This window comes from Eleutherodactylus coqui, chromosome 1 (genome assembly GCF_035609145.1).
Source record: "Eleutherodactylus coqui strain aEleCoq1 chromosome 1, aEleCoq1.hap1, whole genome shotgun sequence".
NCBI classification, from domain to species: domain Eukaryota; kingdom Metazoa; phylum Chordata; class Amphibia; order Anura; family Eleutherodactylidae; genus Eleutherodactylus; species Eleutherodactylus coqui.
Genome location: NC_089837.1, coordinates 175,751,430 through 175,771,368, shown reverse-complemented (window position 1 = coordinate 175,771,368; position 19,939 = coordinate 175,751,430). Strand labels below are relative to the sequence as shown.

General features: G+C 41.0%; 1 protein-coding gene across 1 annotated transcript in view; it reads left to right on the top strand.

The window, feature by feature from the left end:
* The window catches only part of COL21A1 (collagen type XXI alpha 1 chain), a 294,411-nt gene that overhangs the window by 205 nt on the left and 274,267 nt on the right, over positions 1 to 19,939 (top strand). The gene's annotated exons all lie outside the window — the stretch shown is intronic.

The window sequence follows — 19,939 nt, the reverse complement described above, 5'->3', positions numbered from 1 at the left end:
CTGGGTTACATTGTAGCATTTTTGTTATTTGCTATTAAAATACAACAAACATTTCATGCTGTTTTATAAATATCTGTGACTCAGATACATGCAGAATGTTTAACAATTTGTGCAGGGCAGCAGTTCTACTCAGTAACCATGTACTGTACATAAGATTTGTGACAGGTGTTGCACTTCTCTGTGCTGCACTTTTACTTTTCTACAGTTATTTATAGTGTACATTTATATTTAGAATAAGTTGTCAATTTATCAGAAGCGCATTTATATTTCTGTCAATGTTAACTTGTCCTGGATGGATGGAGTTCCGGTTCCTTCTTGGAACAGGTTATTAAGAGTAGGTTTGTGTAATCTCTGCATACTGTACCAGTTATGAAATAGATATGACTGTTTTTTTAATTTTACTTTTAAAATGTTTTATCTCTGCTCTGCTGTTTTCACATAATAGTTGTATTTGTTAGCCAACAGATTTCTTGTTTCTGGTTAGCAACTCTTACATTCTGAGCCAAGAACTGTACTGAAGGCAAGGGACCCCTCTTTCCTGTCTGTTCTCCATTACTTCCATGGAAATCATCATGTGTTGTTGCTAAACTTAGAACTGGTGTTAAACTAGCCCACTCAATTGTTAAATTTTGAAGTTTCTGCAAACTCCTTTTGGTTGTACAATGCCAAATACTTTATGTATTATTTAATCACTTATTTACCAGAATATAAAAGTCTCTAACAGTTACATATGATCTTTGATGCCAAAGAAGGATTTTTTGTTGTTTGAGAATAGTCTATACCCTTGTAGTGACCCAAGTAACTTCATGAAAACATTTCTCACATAAATATTAGGGCTTACCCCCTTTGCAACTATCCAGTGAAGCATCTCTGAATGAGCTGCCTAATAAAAATATAAATTAGATTTGAAAACATGATTTTAATATGAGCGCTAAGTTGTGTCTGAACTGAGCATATAAAAAAAACTTTACTACTGCTTTTGTTATTTTAGGTAATAACTAGCTGTTTAATCACCTCTTCCTCAGGTAAGTGGTGCAACAGCTCCTGTGAGTCTCCCGGTCTGTGTTTACAGCAAAACTCAGAAGACTGCGGCAGCCAATCAGAGGCTGCAGCATCATCATCTCAAAATACTGGTCTCATGGTGCCCAGGATGTGAGCACTGATGCCAGGAGAACGCCAGTCACCTTGACTTCCACTGTAAACACAGACCAGGAGAGCCGTGGGAGCCACTGTGCTACTTACTGGGGGGAGAATAGAGGTTAGTATTGCTACTTTTGTTATTTTAGGTCATAGCCAGCTGTTTAATTTTTTTTTATGGGACAAACCCTATAATGGAAAGCTACTATACTTAAACTTAGGTCAGGCTCAAATGACCGTATGGTATGGTAAACTGCTGCGTAAAAAACATAGCATTTTACGGGTGTGTGGAGCTGCATATCGCTGCGTTTGTGATCGCACATGCTGCACATGACAGTATATCTCATGCATGCTGTCATAGTAAAATAGTATGTTAGGCCGAATGAAGACAATGGCCATCTAGTTTAGCCTGTTTCAGCCTCCCTCTTGTTAGTTCAGAGGAAGGCAAAATAACCCCCAATAAGCCAATTTAGCTCATTTGGAGGAAAAAAATCCTTCCTGACTCCATAATGGCATCCAGAATAATCCCTGGATCAACTTTTGAGATCAATAATCCCGCTGCTCACCTAATGTCTATATGCTCTAATATCATAGCGTTCTAGAAAGACATCTAGTTCTCTCTTAAGCTCCTCAATGGATTTTGCCATCACCACGTCCTCAGGCAGAGAGTTCCACAGTCTCACTGCTCTTACAGTAAAGAACCCCCTTCTATGTTGGTGATGAAACCTGCTTTCTATTAGACGTAGAGGATGCCCTCTTTTTACCAGCACAGTCCTGGGTATAAGCAGATCATGGGAGAGATTCTTGGATTGTCCCCTCATGTATTTATACATAGTTCTTTGATAGACCATTAGCCGTCTTTTTTCCAGGGTGAATAATCCCAATTTTGATAGCCTCTCTGGGTATTCCAGTCCACTCATTCCGTTTATTAATTTAGTTGCCCTTCTTTGAACCCCCTCAAGCACTGCTACATCTTTCCTGAGCAGCGGTGTTCAGAACTGTATGCAGTATTTCATGTGGGGCCTGACAAGTGCCTTATACAGTAGAAAAATAATGGTCTCATCCCTTCGCCCCTATACCTCTTTTAATGCACCCCAAGACTTTATGTGCTTCTGCAGCAGCTGACTGGCATTGATTGCTCCAGTTAGGTCTACAGTCAACTAGTACCCCCAGGTCTTTCTCCACATCACTTTTCCCTAGCAGTACCCCATTTAGTGTATATTGGTGGCATCCGTTTTTCTTGCCCATGTGCATAACCTTACATTTATCAATATTGAACTACATTTGCTATTTTTCTACCCAAGACCCCAGGTTATCTAGGTCCATTTGCAGCTAGACATTGCATAATTTTGTATAATTTTGTGCTCTCCTGGGAGACTTCACTAGCACCTCCAAATCCTGGTATACCTTGTAAATAATTGGGGTCCCTCCTGCCGTTGCTCTTATCCTGTGGTCCCAGGAGAGCTGCCAAGCGGTTGTGCCCTCTATGGCTAGATGGGCCCAAAATAAAGTATTCCAGTATGCGACAAAACGCGTTGAATTGTAATAAAGTCACATATGTATAACTATGGAGGCGATCCGGATGTCCTTTCTCCATTGAGCGCTGAGGTTTTTTTTTATCTTCATTGGAACCCAGTTTATTTAGGTCCTTTTGTAGCCCTACATTGTCCTCCGTTGTATTAATTATCTTGTATAATTTTGTATCGTCTGCAAATATTAATATTTTACTGTGCAGTCCCTCTATCAGGTCATTGATAAATATATTGAACAGAATGGGGCTAGTACTGAACCCTGTGGCACCCCACTAGCAACGGTGGCCCAATCAGAGTATGAACCATTTATTACCACACTCTGTTTTCTATCTCTGAGCCAGTTCCTTACCCAGATACACACGTTTTCACCTATACAGAGCTGTCTCATTTTATATATCAGCCTATTATGCTGCACGGTGTCAAATGCTTTACAGAAATTCAGATATACAAGATCAATAGACTCTCCCAGGTCCAGCCTAGAGCTTACTTTATCGTAGAAGCTGATCAGATTGGTCTAACATAATCGACCCCTCATGAACCCATGCCGATAAGAAGTTATACCGTTGTTTTCCTTGAGGTATTCCCGGATGGCATCTCTTAGAAACCCCTCAAATATTTTTCCAGTTATTGAAGGGAGACTTACCAGCCTGTAGTTACCAGGCTCTCTTTTAGACCCCTTTTTATATATTGAACCCACATTTGCAATGTGACAATCCATCAGTACAACTCCGGTCTCAATAATGTCCATAAATATAAGAAATAGTGGTCCATCTATCACATCACTTAATTCTGGCTTCCAGTTTTTTCTTCTTTTTTATTAACTTTCCTTCTATTATTCTTCCTACAGCAAGGTTTTGTAAAAACGCTGCACGTACGCAATGCAATTGCATATATACAGCATTTTCGTATGCACCCATAGAGGTCCATAGGGTTCTATCATGCAGAATACGCAGTGAAATAGAACATGCTGCACTCTTTTTTTATGCGTGTATTATATGCAATGAATATACGCAAGTATGATTGGATCAATGAAGATGAATGTACTTTCATTGACTCCACTAAACAACTTTTCGGATTCTAAGGCACCTGAGGTTATCAGTTCACAAAGCCTTGTGAGGTTTCAGGGCTTTTCTCTATGGTATTGTAGGATAAACTAACAGTTTGCACTTTATATCATGTTTTCTGCTGTTGGCTGTGGTACTATGTTTAGAGGGAACTAAGGTAATGTTCTACGGATAATTATGTGGTTGGAGTTTAGTTGACGTGTCATTGCAAAAACTTGAGTGTGATTGGGAAGACTGCACTCCAGGACACTCGGTAGTCTGGGATGGACACTGAGATCTGTTCTTGTTCTCTGAGTGTTAATAGAAGGTAAATATTTCTTCTCTCTAAACTGCCAGTAGCAGATTAATGAATAAACTTCTAGTGTAGAACCACACTGTGACTTCCTTCAAATGGATGAGCTTGATAGTTATGTCAATACGGAGACTATAGCTGTCCAAAACACTTTCCTAAATATTGTATGTGAGACTGGCTTCAGTCATGAAATAGAAGAGAAATTATTTAATTAAGCTATTGTTGAAACTATTGTGATAAAATATAAGTATACCACTAGCATTGTTCACTTGTGAACATTTCAAAGTTATATGCTTAGCAGTGCTTTATGGCTAAAAAATTATACCTTAAACTATCTACTGATGTTGTACAGTAATTGACATGTCTATGTGTTGTGTACTGGCTTTGTATATAATGTGTATCTTATACTGTATTGTAGTGTGCTGTACAGTGCCCTGCACTGACTCTCTTGAGATCTGTGTTTCCTGGTAGTGGTAGGTTTCAGTATGGGTTGGCATCACCATATCCTGTTATAATAACTGACAACTGGAAAGTTGATATCCTGCCTGCCAGATAGCAGAAGAGGGTGCCAGGATCAGTGTGGGCCCAGGAAAAGTTCAACATTGATATAGGTACCTGCCATTATGCTAGCAGAAGGGGACAAAGTGGAATGTGACTTAGGCTGGGTTAACACAGAATTTATATTGTAGTAGATAATGGGGAGAGGATATAAAGGGCTTGGTAGCAGGACGTTAGCCACATGGTGTGCTAAGAAATCTCCAGAACTTCATAGAGTGGAGTATGCCCAGATCCAGCCACTGTGGAAGGTGCTAAAGCTGACAGCCTGAAAGGTATCAGGGAGAGGGTACTGGTGTACCTTGACGCCACCGGAAGCTAGGGGTTTGACAGGGCTTGCATGTAGCAACTCCACTGTCAAACTCCTAGCTTCCGATAGGCTGAAGAATGGAAGGTCCTAGCAGTGTGTGCATTGCTTGTGTGGCTGCCCTGGAGGGTTAGGGTGAGGGTTCATTTTCCTATTAGTCTTACATATGTCCCTGCCCTCCCTCAGTGCTCCACTGCCTCTGCTGACGTCAGCACTCCCAGCCTGGTGTGCTCACCTGCCTGTGCCTCTGCTGGTGCCGCCGCTCCCAGCCTCAGAACGCCACTGCCCACTGTCCTCCGGCGCCACCGCTTCCAGCATCGCCGCTGTCCTTTGTCGTGTCAGAACAGCACTTGGGGGATTAAACATGCCCCCAGCCAATCAGAAGCTGGGGGTGTTAAAAACTTTTGTTGACAGCCGTATTATGTTGCCACCCCTTACTTCCGATGTAAGGGGTGGCAACTTAACCAGTACCCAGGGAGAGAAAGACAAGGCAGGTGTTTTGAGTCAAGGGTCTGAGTTCAAAAGGTTCTTGTGTAGTTTCTGGAAGACCTGCAATCACCCTTTATAACTGTTAGACATAGAGCTTGTCCATTGGAGGTGTGCTAGTGAGCTGAAGGCTATGCAACTTGTTCACTGTGAAAGCATTGGTGGGCTTGGGGCCACAGAAAATTGTTCATTGCAAGGGACGTGGTGGTCTGGAGGCTGGAATAAGTTGCAAGGAGACATGGCATACCCTTTGTGTATGAGAGGTACCAAGACTTGGAGAACATTACTGAGAAACGGATGGTGAAATGATCTAAGGAATTGTTGTCACTTGGAAATGTTTGGCTAGGAAAGTCTGGAGATAACTTGCAGGCCTCAATGCAGTCTGTAACTGAAGCAACATGGGTTAAGCACTATGTCAGCCTTGGGAGAGGTCAGTTCTGATGAGTCTGTAGGGACTGTGAAAGATGTTAGTTCGGAGGGGAGCCAATGCAGGTTGTGTGCTAGGCTCCTGGAGGAGGCTAGGAGGGGTTGTCTGGGATGTCAGCCTTGGCAGGACTAGTGATCAGCATTTAGCGAACGATTGGCAGCCTTGAGGCCTGTAGCATGGTGTGGTTGAATTGATTATGTAGTGTAGTAGACTAATTGGAATTGCCAGCAGTGGGTTGGTTAGAGAAGGCTTTAAGGAATAGGGTTGGGACTGGTAGTGACCCTTCCCCTGTTCCAGAAAAAAGTTGCGTAGCAAAATTAAGCTGTGATTGAACATTTAACTACTGTGACAAGCTCTGAAGAGCATCATGAAGACAACACCGTTATGGAGGTCTGGGTGAACCTAACACTGAACCATGGTCACTGTGAAGCACACATCGATCTGTTAAAACTGTTGTATGTCACAGACTCAAAGTCATGTTTTAGAATGTTCAAGCAATTTGTGTAGGGGTGAATAGTAACAGACAAGTGTAATAGTGCCACGTAGAATATATTGCTAACACTAAGCTTCTGTACCTTAAATTAGAGTGGTAACTATAAAAAATGTATGTGCCACTGTATTGTGGAGAAAGAAAACATTTGTATGTATCTGATCTGGTTTGTGACTGCTTATTTAAGAGGGTTATCCAGGAAGCGCTCACCAGGATACACCGGGGTCGGAGCAGAAGCACTGCCCAGAAGCCCAGTGTAGGGGTCGGCGCTCATAATTGCAAGCACAGTTCTCATTGAAATCAATGGGAGCTAAGCTGGTAATTGCAGGTGCAGCTCCCATTGATTTCCGCTGGCCCCAATGTTTCCTGGCGGTCGCTTCCTGGATAAGCCTTTTAAGGATGCTTTTGCACTAGACAATCTGTTGGGTGACAGGTTGTCCCAGAGATGATCGTTCCTGTGCTTTTACACAGAAACGAGCGTTGCTAATTAATGGAGGCAGAGTGGGCTGGGGATTGCTGTGGTCCGCCCGCCTCCATTCACCACAAGCAGACAGTCATTCATAAGTGAATGACTGTCTCTTTACATGGAACGATACCTTGTTCAGTTTTCTGCTTGCAGAAACTGAATGATGAATGAGAAGTGCAAGACTTCTTGTTCATCGTTCAGTCGTGCATGCATTTACACTGAGCAATAATCCTTCAGATTCTCACTGGATTGTGTCAGTCTGAACAGTATAATTATTCAGTGTAAAAACATCTTTAAGTAGAACCCTTAATTACTAATTACCACTTTAAATATGTTTTAATATGGAAGAAACGTAACTGCTATTAACATTTTACTGGTAAATAACTTGACCATTGGAGAAAAAACCTAAATATAGCACCAATGATGTAGTTCATGTCATCATGTCAAGTAACACATACAGTAATGTCTAAGTAAAAGTTGGTGCTCACAAGATATGCCACTTACAGATTATGGTCAGAGTTGGGATGTTCGTAGTCTATCCCCTTTGTAGTTATTCAAATGCATCTGTATTTCTTAAATTGTGTGTTTTTAAAATTTATGAGCATTTTATTGTTTTAATAAAAGTTAAGTTCTTGGCCTATAGGTACCAAAAACTTTCTGCAGAGATGGCATACAGAATAATATCCAGCAGTCAAAGAATTTGTAACTTGTATACAGTGTCTTAGTAATAGTAGGGCAACATTTATCAAAAAGATTGCCCTTGTGCAGCGTCCAAGGAGCGGACCCCAGCCTAAGAGACAGCGGGAATTGATGTAGGCCTTGTCATGGTGGCACTACTGTCTCCCACCCGGAAGGTAATCAGGGACACGTCCAACAGGATAAAGGAAGGCTATTAAAATGAAGGGTAACCCAGGATACTGGTTTGCCTTAGTCCTCTCTTCGTTTTGTCACGGGTGACGCCACCGTTCCTTACTCTGCGGTGATCTCTCATTGTAAGAAATAAGATTCCACACACACAGGGTGAAGTTTTAAGGCCAAACAGGGAACAGTCAGTGAAGCCGTTTACTGAGAAATAACTTGTAACACTTCAAAGATACAGTTCACTTTTACATCCACCGGCAGGACAGGCAGTGCACAAGATCACGTGATGCGACAGGGAGGAAAACATGGGAGACCAGTGTGACTTACACAGGCCAAGTTATCTGTGGTTCTCTGGTCCCAGGCACCTTCTCTTGAACAACCTTGACAACTCTCTACCAGTCCACTCTCACGGAATTTTTAGACTTGCACTCCACACTGCACAGCGGGAAACTCACACTGCTTGTGGCTTGTCACACTTTACACACTCCCCACAGGGAAGAAGAAGGCACCATGGATAGTTTTCTTCTATTGAGGGGCATAATGGCACTATTTTCATTTGTGGAGGCACAATGTGACTTATTAACCCTTTCCAATCCACTGTCTGACCTCTGAAGACATTATGATTTAAGGCTGTACAGCTCTGATGTTGGAAGACGTCCGTCGGGGTTCTCTTACTGCATATTGTCAGCCTCTCTGCTGTCGGAGCCTATCCACCGTGTCCCCTTATGCAGTACTAGCGTTAACCAGCGTATAGCGCCGTTGTGTAAAGGCAGAAAAAGAGTAAGCCCCCTAGGAAAACCAGGATACAAATTGGAATGGAAAGGGTTAAAGGCAGGACAGTGGCATTTTTGTTGAGATCTATATTTATATTGTGACAACTTGGGGATTTTTGGCTTAGTGGATCGCCATCTTTCTTCCACCAGATGAATAGCAACACCCCAGAAAACCGCATCCAAGCCAGAATTTTATGTGAAAGCTAGGAAAATCAGCGCTTTTATTGCAGAAGAACAGCAACAATAACACAGTCTTCACACTGTTGTTAATCATTGCAGTGTACTTAATACAAACACATCCCTAGCCATCTGGCTACTAAATAACATAGTCTTCACTCCTGACTAACATACAGGACTAATGCCTTAACACAAATCATACGCAACCAAGGTACCAATTTAGGGAGCATCCTCCCACTGCAAATTCATGGTTCTCAGACTGGGTCCCAGCGTCAGACTCCCAGTCTGTACCTCACACCCGTGGAACAGCAACTGTAGCAAAATGAGCTGTAATGGATGCAGAGTTGAACAGCTCAGAGGTTTTGCTGTATTGCAGACACATCAACACCTGTACCTGCTGATTAACTAGTAAAACTAACCCTTTTCATGCCAAATATTTTCTTAAAGAGACTGCTCTCACATGCCCCAGTGACCATTTCTGGCACTGTACATTGAACGATCACTGCATTAGGAACAGTTGGTCTGTGACATCTTGGGATCAGTAACATGATGGACCCTTCACAATCTGCTATCAGATAATGTGCTGACTTCTGCTCTGTGCAGCAAAAGGCAACATTTGGCAGTCATGGGTAAACATGGTGACTCGAATGACTTTGACTGCAAGCAGATTGTTGCCCAGAGGTGTGTTGCCATTTTTCCTGAAACAGTCACACTTGTTGGGTGTCGCCAAACCATGGTATCAAGAGTGTACTGAAGGTCACACAGTAACAGGCCACATGTGGTTGATCCTAGAGGTAAGCGTTGGGTTCTCTGATTGGTTCAGAATCACTGTCTCAGCCAATTAAAGCCTGCGCTCGATGATTCAATCGCAGCCATTTAATGATGTCATTCAATGAATGCCTGTGATTTATTCACAGACCACTGTCTCTGATTGGCTCAACCAATCAGAGCAATCGCTTGCTGGAGGCGGGGTATTCAAGCCCCATCACCAACAAGAGATGCTCCATTGAGGACTGCTAGGATGAGTATTTCATTTTTTTGTACATGTACTGTAGCTAGGGCTTATTTTCAGGGGGTGGCTTATATTTCAAGCCCTCCCTGAAAATCAGGGTAGGGCTTATTACTGGGGTAGGCCTTATTTTGGGGAAACATGGTAGAAAAGATATAGTAATGGCACATTAATTGATCCTTCTCTGCAAATGGTTTGATTTAAAACCCGGTAATAGGACTTGGTTGCAGGAGAGGAGAGAGAAGGGCAGGTTTTTAACTTCGTCCATCCATTCAGGGTCTCTGGCTTTCTAATTAGATTAATTAAAAGCCAGCTGATATGGCTTCTTAAACAACAGATGATTCAATTACACAAGGCTTCTAGTCTGTGGAAAGCAGGCAATTTGTAATTCTGTAGGAGTCATCAGTGATGTCATGGACAATGTGTGTTGTGAAGTGTTGGGCTTAGACCTGCAGTTGAGACTACTTTGTACAAAACCCTCTGTGTTGGAGTAAAATTGTTCGTATACCAACTATCTTTCCCAAAAGATAATGATCCTGTGAACTACCATAATAAAATATTACATGGCCAATCAAACATAACATTTAACCCCTGACAGGAGAAGTGAAGAATGTGGATTCTTTCATTACAATGCCACCTGGCAAGGGTGTGATATTTTATTCAGCAAGTGAGCAGTCATTTCTTGAAGTTGTGTTGGAAAATGGGCAGGTATAAGGATCTGAGAAACTTTGACAAAGGCCCAATTGTGACAGCTAGACAACTGGCTCAAAGCATCTCTAAAGCGGCAGGTCTTGTGCGTTAAAAAGGTGTCAGAACACACATACATTGCAGCTTCCTGCTTATAGGGGTACAAAGTTGTAGACCAGTTAGAGTGACAATCCTGAGCCGTGCCTACTGTTGGAAGCCCTGCAGTGAGCATGTGAGCATCAGAAAGAAAACAATGGAGCAATGAAAGTACTTCACCTGGTCTGATGAAATACATTTTCTTTTACATCATGTTGTCAACCAGGAACATGTGTGTCACTTGCTGGGAAACCTTGGACTGCTGCCATTCATGTGGCTATCACCTACCTTAACATTGAGAAAAAAGGTAGAAGAATCCAGCATGGTTGACTTCCATGATTAAGGACTTGTTCCAAAACATGTAGTGATCTATGGTCTAAGAAGCACATAGTTATCCATGTTTTTATACATGCTTCAATGATGAAACATTTTTAAACCAGTCTACCATGGAGAAATCATCTTTTTTCTCATTTCCAATATTTCGCTATACTCAGGGATAACTCCATGCAAGGAGCTGCTGTTTGCTTAATAGGTGAGCTGATTGCTCTGTGTCTTTAACTTACCCAAACATTGTTACAAACTAAGTACACCTCTTCATATCAACTGTATTCTGTAATGGGAGTGGCCAATAGCAGAATAATGTTCTGCTGACACACTGCAAAAATTAAGGAATAGCTGAAGGTGTTAACTTGGTGTCTAAACTCCTGAGCTCTCAAACCAATCAAGGATGTTTGTGATGTATAGGAAAAACAAGTCTAATTCATGAAGACTCCGCCTCACAACTTATAGGACTCATATGATCTCCTGCTAATGCCCTGGTGTCAGATACTACAGGACACCTCAGAGCCCAAACCTTCACGAGACACAGCTGTTTTAGCGGTACGAAGCAGACACATGTCCTGTTAGGCAGATGGTTTTAATGTTGAGAGGGTCTTCTAAGCTTGGAACGAGCAGGTTTAATTACCATCCAACAAATGTTTGAGAGTTGTTATATATTTTTTAGCAGATGTCTGGTAATTTCAGCATTCCTAGCTCTAGGTTTATATAATACCTGCAACTAATATTGGCTATTTATAAATAAGAAAGAAAGTTAAAGCTAAAATGTATTGCCTTTGGGAATTCAAGATCAATATTTCAGAGCCCACTAATCAAAAATGGGATATCAAAAATCGATATGGACACAAATAAACGATCTTAAGCGTGTAATGGAGAAATGGTAACAAGAGTGGTCCTATTCTGGATGGTTTTTAGATGAGGGTTCTATAATCAGTATTGTTATTGTCTCCCACTATTTCATACAGAATTTCTCAATACTTTTAAATCACAGGGCCTTTTATACTTCTGCTCTGTTGTATAAATGTAGGGCTTGAGTTTCTTCAAAATGGCCCAAATGTCTTTCCAATGTGAGTTCATTGATTTCAAAGGTTGTAGAATTGTCCTAAACTGACAATGCATTGGGTAGGTGTAATTCATAAGCTCAATGACTTATTTGAATATGTTCTTGCTCTTGATGCGGTGACATGTATCTTGGGGAGAAATTGATCCCCCTAGTTACAATGACTATAAGATCTTTATATGCTACTCAAAAGGTTATTGGCTTGCTAAAAATATAACTTCAACTGATAATGGACTTCTTGTCTTATAATTATTTTTAATCGTGAAAGGATCTATTGTTTGTCTGTAAATAAGCTCGGTTTATTTTTAAAGGTTAGGTCTATGTGTAACAAAATTAAAAATTGTTTGTTGTAAATAACCTTTTTTTGTTCATTTTCCCTCACTTGTGTTGCTTAGGGTTAAGGGTGGGATATGTAGGTTTTTTAAATCTGTATATAGATTTTGTGATATATATTATTATGCTAAGATTTAATAAGGTAAAACATTGAGAAAAAAATGTGAGTGATCCTGGTTTATTAAACTCATATCTACTGTATCTATTTGTCTGCCTGTCTGTCTGTCTCTTTCTCTCTATATATAATTTCATTATACTCGCGGTAATGGATAGCATGATAGAGTTCGGCAACCCACTGGGTTTATTGAAGACAAAATAACGGGATGCTTCTCCAGCAGCAAATGAAGTCCAACAGAAACAATGATTTCTGCTAAATGAATCATATAAGTCCTTTTTGCTTTGGCAAATTCAATTCCTGCTTCCTTTGGCGTCACACAAGGAGGGTATCACATGAAAATCTCACCCTGTAAGCAATCACAGATACCAGGTCAGAGTTTGGCAGTAATTTGTTCCAGTCCTTATAACAGAACTCTGCTTTCCAGCGTCTTTTGAAATTCCCCCAAAACCAACCTGCTGCTCATAGGCAGTTTTCCCTTTTTTTAACTACGTTCAGGGTCCTGGCCAGACCCCTAACTCATCAGTGTAAATATCTAGATTGGTGGTATGGTAGTGGCCAAGCCATCCAATCTCAACTGCCACACTGAAATCTCCGAACCTAAAATCCATCGAAATAACACACTTAGCAACTTAATGTTGATCGGCACCAAAACCTGAGATTTTCACAACTAAGCACATATCAATTCGTCTGTCTGTCTGTCTATACATATCATTTCATTATACTTGCTGTAATGGATAGCAACCAGGTAGAAACAGGCATGATAGAGTTCAGCAACCCACTGGGTTTATTCAAGACAAAATAACATGATGCTTGTCCAGCAGCAAATGAAGTCCAACAGAAACAATGATTTCTGCAAAATGAATCATATAAGTCCTTTTACTTTGGCAAATTTAATTCCTGCTTCCTTTGGCGTCACACAAGCAGGATATCACATGAAAATCTCACCCTGTAAGCAATCACAGATACCAGGTCAGTGTTTGGCAGTAATTTGTTCCAGTCTTTTCAACAGAACTCTGCTTTTCAGCGTCTTTTGAAATTCACCCAAAACCGACCCGCTGCTCACAGGCAGTTTTCCCTTTTCTAACTACTTTCCGTGCCCCGTCCAGACCCCTAACTCATTACTGTAAAAATATGGATTGGTAGTATGGTAGTTGCCAAGCCATCCAATCTCTAGAGGACTCCTAAATCTCAGAACCTTAAATCAATTTAAATAACACACTTAGCAACTTAAGGTCCGAAGTCAGATGCTTAAGCTACACCAACAGGCAGAGGACAACTACCTGGGAAGATATGATGAAACTGAGGATGTGAGAGTGTTATATATGTGACCCCCCAGGAAAGACCAAAAGAATGGAAGGATGGAAGCAACTCCTATTAGGGATGTGATTTAAATAGTAAAGTAGTTTTTGTGAGATATTTAGTAGGGTGCTAGAACCCCTTTCTATGTCAGTGTAGAAACCTTTTTTCCTCTAGACGCAGAGACTGCCCCCTTGTTACAGTCACAGTCCTGGGTACAAATAAATGATAGGTGAGATATTTGCATCGCTTAATATATTTAGACATAGTTATTTAGTCGTCTGTCAGCTGTCTTTTTTTTCTAAACTAAATTACCCGAATTTTGATAACCTCTGGGTATTGTAGTTTGCACATTTCATTTATTACTTTAGTCGCCTGCCTTTGAACCCGCTGAAACTCTGATATGTCCTTCTTGACTACCAGAGCCCAAAACTGTACATAATATTCCATGTGTGGTCTGACCAGTGACTTATAAAGAGGAAGAACAATGTTATCATCATGCACCCCTAGACCTCTTTTGATGCACAACATGATCCTGTTTACCTTGGCAGCAGCTGCCTGACACTACTTGCTCCACTTAAGTTTACAGTTAACTAAAATCCCCAAGTCCTTTTCCATGTTAGTTTTGCCCAGTGGTTTACCATTCAGTGTGTATGATGACATGTATTTCCCCTGCATAACCCTACATTTATCAGTGTTAAACCTAATTTGACACTCTTCTGCCCAAACCCCCAACCTATCCAGATCCATTTACAACCACCTTGTGTCCTCGTATGTTAATTATTTTGCATAGTTTTGTATCATCTGCAAATATTGATATCTTAATGTGCAATCTTTTTGCCAGGTCATTCATAAATATGCTAAGAAGAATAGGGCCCAGTACTGCCCCTTGTGGTACCCCACTAGTAACAAGATATACAAGATCCAATGGTTCTCCCCAGTCCAGTCTAGAACGTACCTCCTTGTAGAAGCTGATCAGATTGGTTTGACAGGAGCGATCTCTCACAAACCTATACTGATACAGAATTAGGCCTCGGTCACACGGGCGTTTTTTCCCGCAATTTGCGAATCGCATGACGGATGCGCATCCGCAAATCACGTGACCGGGGCCGAAAAATCGCCCGAAAAATCTGCTCCTAGCCGCGTTTCATTAGAAACGGGCCGGAGCATTGCAGCGCTGTCCAGCGCATTGAATTCAATGGAGCTGGCAATACAGCCGGCTCCATTGAAAGCAGTGGTCTGCGGTCGATCTCACGATGAATTTTTGGGAAGGGCTTAAAAATATAAGCCCTTCCCTGAAATTTATCCAGAAATGTGTAAAAAGTAAAAAAAAATATATACTCACCTTGTGCCGGCAGACGGAGTTCAGCCGCGGCTGGCCGGCAGTTCTCCTGAACTGCTATTCAGCAGCCGGGGATTTAAAATCCCCACCTGCTGAATGAGCTGCCTCTGATTGGTCACAGCCCTCACCAATCAGAGGCAACTCTCACTCACCCATTCATGAATTCATGAATGGGTGAGTGAGAGCTGCCTCTGATTGGTGAGGGCTGTGAACAATCAGAGGCAGCTCATTCAGCAGGCGGGGATTTTAAATCCCCGGCTGCTGAATACTACTCATAGCAGTTCAGGAGAACTGCCGGCCAGCCGCGGCTGAACTCCGTCTGCCGGGACAAGGTGAGTATATTTTTTTTAAAACTTTTTACACATTTCTGGATGAATTTCAGGGAAGGGCTTATATTTTTAAGCCCTTCCCGAAAATTCATCGTGAGATCGCCCGCAGCCCATTGCTTTCAATGGAGCCGGCTATATTGCCGGTTCCATTGAATTCAATGGGCAAACATCATTCTTCTCTGCCACAGCTGTTACAGCTGTGGCAGAGGAGAATGATTTGTCTAGTATATGTTCTCAATGGGGTCGGCGCTGCTGCCGCCGGCCCCCTTGAGCACATATAGAGAAGAGAACAGGGATCGCAGATAGGTGCGATCTGCGATTTCTGTTCTATAATTTATCGGGCGAGCGCATAAAAAGCGCTCATGTGTCTGATACCATTGCAAAGCAATGGTTTTATAAAATCGTACATCGCATGCGCATCAGCAGATCGCACGGAAAATCACCCGTGTGACCGAGGCCTTATACAGCTATTTTTCAGCATAGCATCTCTTAGAAACCCTTCAAACATTTTACCCACAATAGAAGTAAGTGTCTCCATCTTTGCTGCTTTTATCTGCTTTATTTTTTTCCTTACAGGTTTTTAGTGATTATTTGCTGTGTTCTTGTATTAGTAGTTTAAACACTTTCCTTTGCTGTTTTTTGCCCGTTTTACATCCTTATTGAGCCACATTGGTTTACTCCTATTACTAATTCCTTTATTTATGTTTATTACCGCTCACAGTAAGCATGTAAGATGTATTTAAATATTTCCCATTTATTGCCTGTACTCTTGTTTTTGAGGATATTGTCACAGTCAATAAGGTTAAGGGCAGCTATGAGTTGATTGAATTTTGCCTTCCTAAAGTTTAGGATTTTCATAGGTCCCCGATAAAACTCCCTTTTGAAAGACAAATTGAAATTTATTATTTTACAGCCACTATTTACTGGGTGCCCCTCAGCTTGCACTCCTATTATTCTGTCAGGTCTGTTGGTTAATATTAATTACAAAATGGCTGTCCCTCTAGTTATGAGATCCGTAGGTTTCAGCTTTCCAGTTTATATCTGGATAGTTAAACTCCCCCATAATAATTACCTCTTTGTGATTTGCTGCTTCATCTATTTGCCTCAATAACAGATTTTCCGTGACTACTTTTATTTTTGGTGACCTATAGAAAACCCCTATGAGAATTTTGTTACTATTTTCCCTCCATGTATTTCTACACATCTCTCTGACATATATCTTCCCATAGTGTGGGACTTTACATAAAGAAAAAACCCTCCACCTTTTTGCTTTTTTATGATGCCTTCTCAACAAACTGTAACCCTATAAGTTCACTGCACAGTCACAGCTTTCACTCAACTAGGTCTCAGTTATTCCCACTATATCAGAGCTGTCCTCAGACATTATTACTTCCAGTTCGTCAACCTTGTTAGTCAGATGTCTAGCATTAGTCACCATACAGTATACAAAGTTTGTCTATTTTTTATTTCAAGTGTATTCTACCTGTTCTACTTGCACTAAACTGTCTGACTGCTACAAACCGCCATTTTCATTACTTAGTCCCAGATTACTTTCTACACTATTTTCCCCTCTATACCTCTGGTTGCCCTCCCCCCAGTCCCTACAGGCTCTCCTGCTTGAGATGCAGTCCATCCCTATGATAGAGCCTGTAGCCAACAGCAAAGTCAGTCCTGTTCACCAGGAACCCAAACCACTCTTTCCTAAACCAACTCTTGAGCCATTTGTTTACCTCCCTAATTTCTTGATGCATTTCTGGTGTGGCATGTGGTACAGGTAGTATTGAGAAAATACTACTTTGGAGGCCCTTGCCCTAAACTTACATCCTACGTCTCTGAAATTGCTTATAAAGACCCTTCACCCACCTCAAACTTTGTCAATGGTGCCATTTTGTAACAACAGACAGCACAAAGTTCATAGCAGCATACATACATCAGAGCTTGATAAAGACTGTATCAGGTTAAAATGTTGTCTTTTATTGAATATGGAGGAATAAAGAAACATTTTTTATCTGCATCGTATGTATGCTGCCATGAACTTTGTGCTGTCTGTTGATACTATTTGGGTCAAGGTTCGGATCCTCTTGTGGCATAGCATTTAGCTTGCCTCACCCTGCTAGATTATTTCACTATTTTGTGTTGCTGGTGAATCATTTATTCAACTAGTGCCTATTTGTACCATCACCACTGGATTGCCACCAACATCTCCCAGTAATCTGCCAATGTAGTCAATGATGTGTTTAACTAAGGCACCAGGGAGACAACACACAGTTCAATGATTCTGGTGTTGAGTATCCCGCTATCAGGACCTGCCTGGCCTGCCATGCTGTCCTATTTTCCTTCTTACTGGAGCGGACATTCCCCTGGCAGTCAGAGGCCATGTTGTGCTGCAGCAGTGCTAATTCTACTTGTTAAATACCAATTTTCACCCAGCTAGCTGCTTGATCGTCCTGCACTCCCATATTACCATCCACCCTCACATCTGTCCTAGGAAGTGCCTGCTCAGTGAGCAGTAAACTCCTTTCCATGTTGTCAATGGATCTCAGTGTTGCAAGCTGCTCATTTAGATCCAGTATTTGGACTTCAAAATGCACAACATGCTCATATTTTGTACCGCAGTGTGCATCCTCGAATGGCTGTTCAAGAACTGCATACATGGCACAAGATGTACACTGGACAGCACTGTCAATCATGGAGCACATTCTAAATGGGGATTGTACAGATAGATTAAATAAAGGTAATATATGCGAGAATTCAAATAGATAAGCAGTAATTAAATACAAGCGACTCTTCCAAAGTCCCTGAATCCAAATTCAGCAGTCCCAAGTCACACACTGAAGAAACAGTACACTTAGAATATGGCATGCACAATGACTCAGTTCATAGGCTCACTTGTGTTTGCTTTATATGGAACTTATCTGTAATACTTCTGCACCCCCTCTGTTGGAAAAGGACACAGGAAGTTCTATAGATCAATGTATTACACAGTGATTCGGTAGTCCTGTCCCTAAATAATCACATGTGCTCAGCAATGAAGACTGAAACCCACAAGCATACTATATGTGCTTTTAAATGTAACAATTTTTAACAATAAAGCCCTCTAATATACCCCCTCAACACAATTTATTGGACTTTCCAACTGAACCTTCAAGAGTCAGCTGTAACCTTACATTATTTAATGCTATCTACCATTCAGAAATAAGAATGTGGTTTGCATGTGAAAATAAGAGACATTTTGAAATGTGTATAGTTTATATAAAGGTTGGCAGTGAAACTGCTGTGTGCTTATAGTAAGATCTGCTACTATGGTCTGACAACACAGCATTCTTAATGTTATAAGACAAGCTTCTAATAACTCCTGACACTTCCCACCATCACACACAATGCAGTCTTCAGTAGTAGTGTCGTTTGTCGGGATTGGCTGGACGATAAAATCAAGCTGATTTTTGAAATATTGAATTGGGTAATCTGAACCTGATTTTTAGCAAAACGTGACTGAAAATCTTTTTACAAACAAGGTGTGTGGCCCCCCCCCCTATTTTCTATGAATGTGGCTCAGCTGCTAGCACTCTTGCCTTCTGCTGCTGGGTTCCTAGGATCAAATCCCATTAATGAAAACATCCCCATCGACTTTGAAAAACTCCATCCAGATGTTTCCTTTGGTCAAATTTGAACCTACAACTTCAGCACTGCATTGGAGCAGTGCTAATAACTGAATCACCACACTTGTCCATTCTCTTCTAGACAAGAAAAGCAACAACAAGATTAAACACAAAGAGAACATAAAAACCTTATCCAGATTTTGCCCTTGTTCAGATTTGAACCTACATCTCCAGCACTGCAAAGCAAAGAACTGAGCCACCACATGCATCCATGCAGTTATGTATGAGAAGAAAAACAAGAATAAACACAAAGCGAACATGAAATACTCATATAGATGTTGCCCTTGGTAAGATTTGAACCTACAACTCCAGCCATGCAAAGCAGCAGTGCTATCAACTGATCCACCACACTTGTCTGTTTAGCTCCAGAGGAGGAGAAAACCAACAACAGCTAGGAAAAACACCATCCAGATGTTGCCCTTTGTAAGATTTGAACCTACAACACAAAGCAGCAGTGTAAACATCTGAGCCACCCCACTTCTTCGTCCATATCAGCCGTGAACCTAGAACCCTAGTGCTAAAAGGCAATAGTGCTAGTCACTGAGCCACTAAGCTTCTTCCTTCTTCCCCCTGCTGCTTAGTAGTTCCAGTATTTTATTGTGCAGCACTGATGATGAAGCTGAACAATGGAAATCTGCTGATAGCCATGGTACAAATGTAAATGTGACCTTAACTATATAAGCAATAAAGTTACATATTTTAAATACTAGCCATCTTCTTAGCTTTGTTTTAAGGTAGAACTTTCCTTTTAAGATTATTTAGAATTTTTAATTTAAGAAGCTCAGACAAAGGGTGGTGCACACGCAACATTATGAAACACTTAGTATGAGAACATGTGTGGAACAATTTTGCAGTACATCAGTTGCAGACACAACATTTTATAACTTTAGGAAAAAATGTTTAATGATCCTGACTTCAAGTACTTTAAACTTACTAAGAATTATTATAGTTTAGAGAAAATATACTTACATTATCTACTAATCTTTTAAATTGAAAAACTGAAATAGTAATAATAATAATTAATATTTTTTATTATTTTAAAATACCATTATTTCCATGGTGCTATATATATGAAAAGGGTTTAAGCACATAAAACAAAAAAAAAGG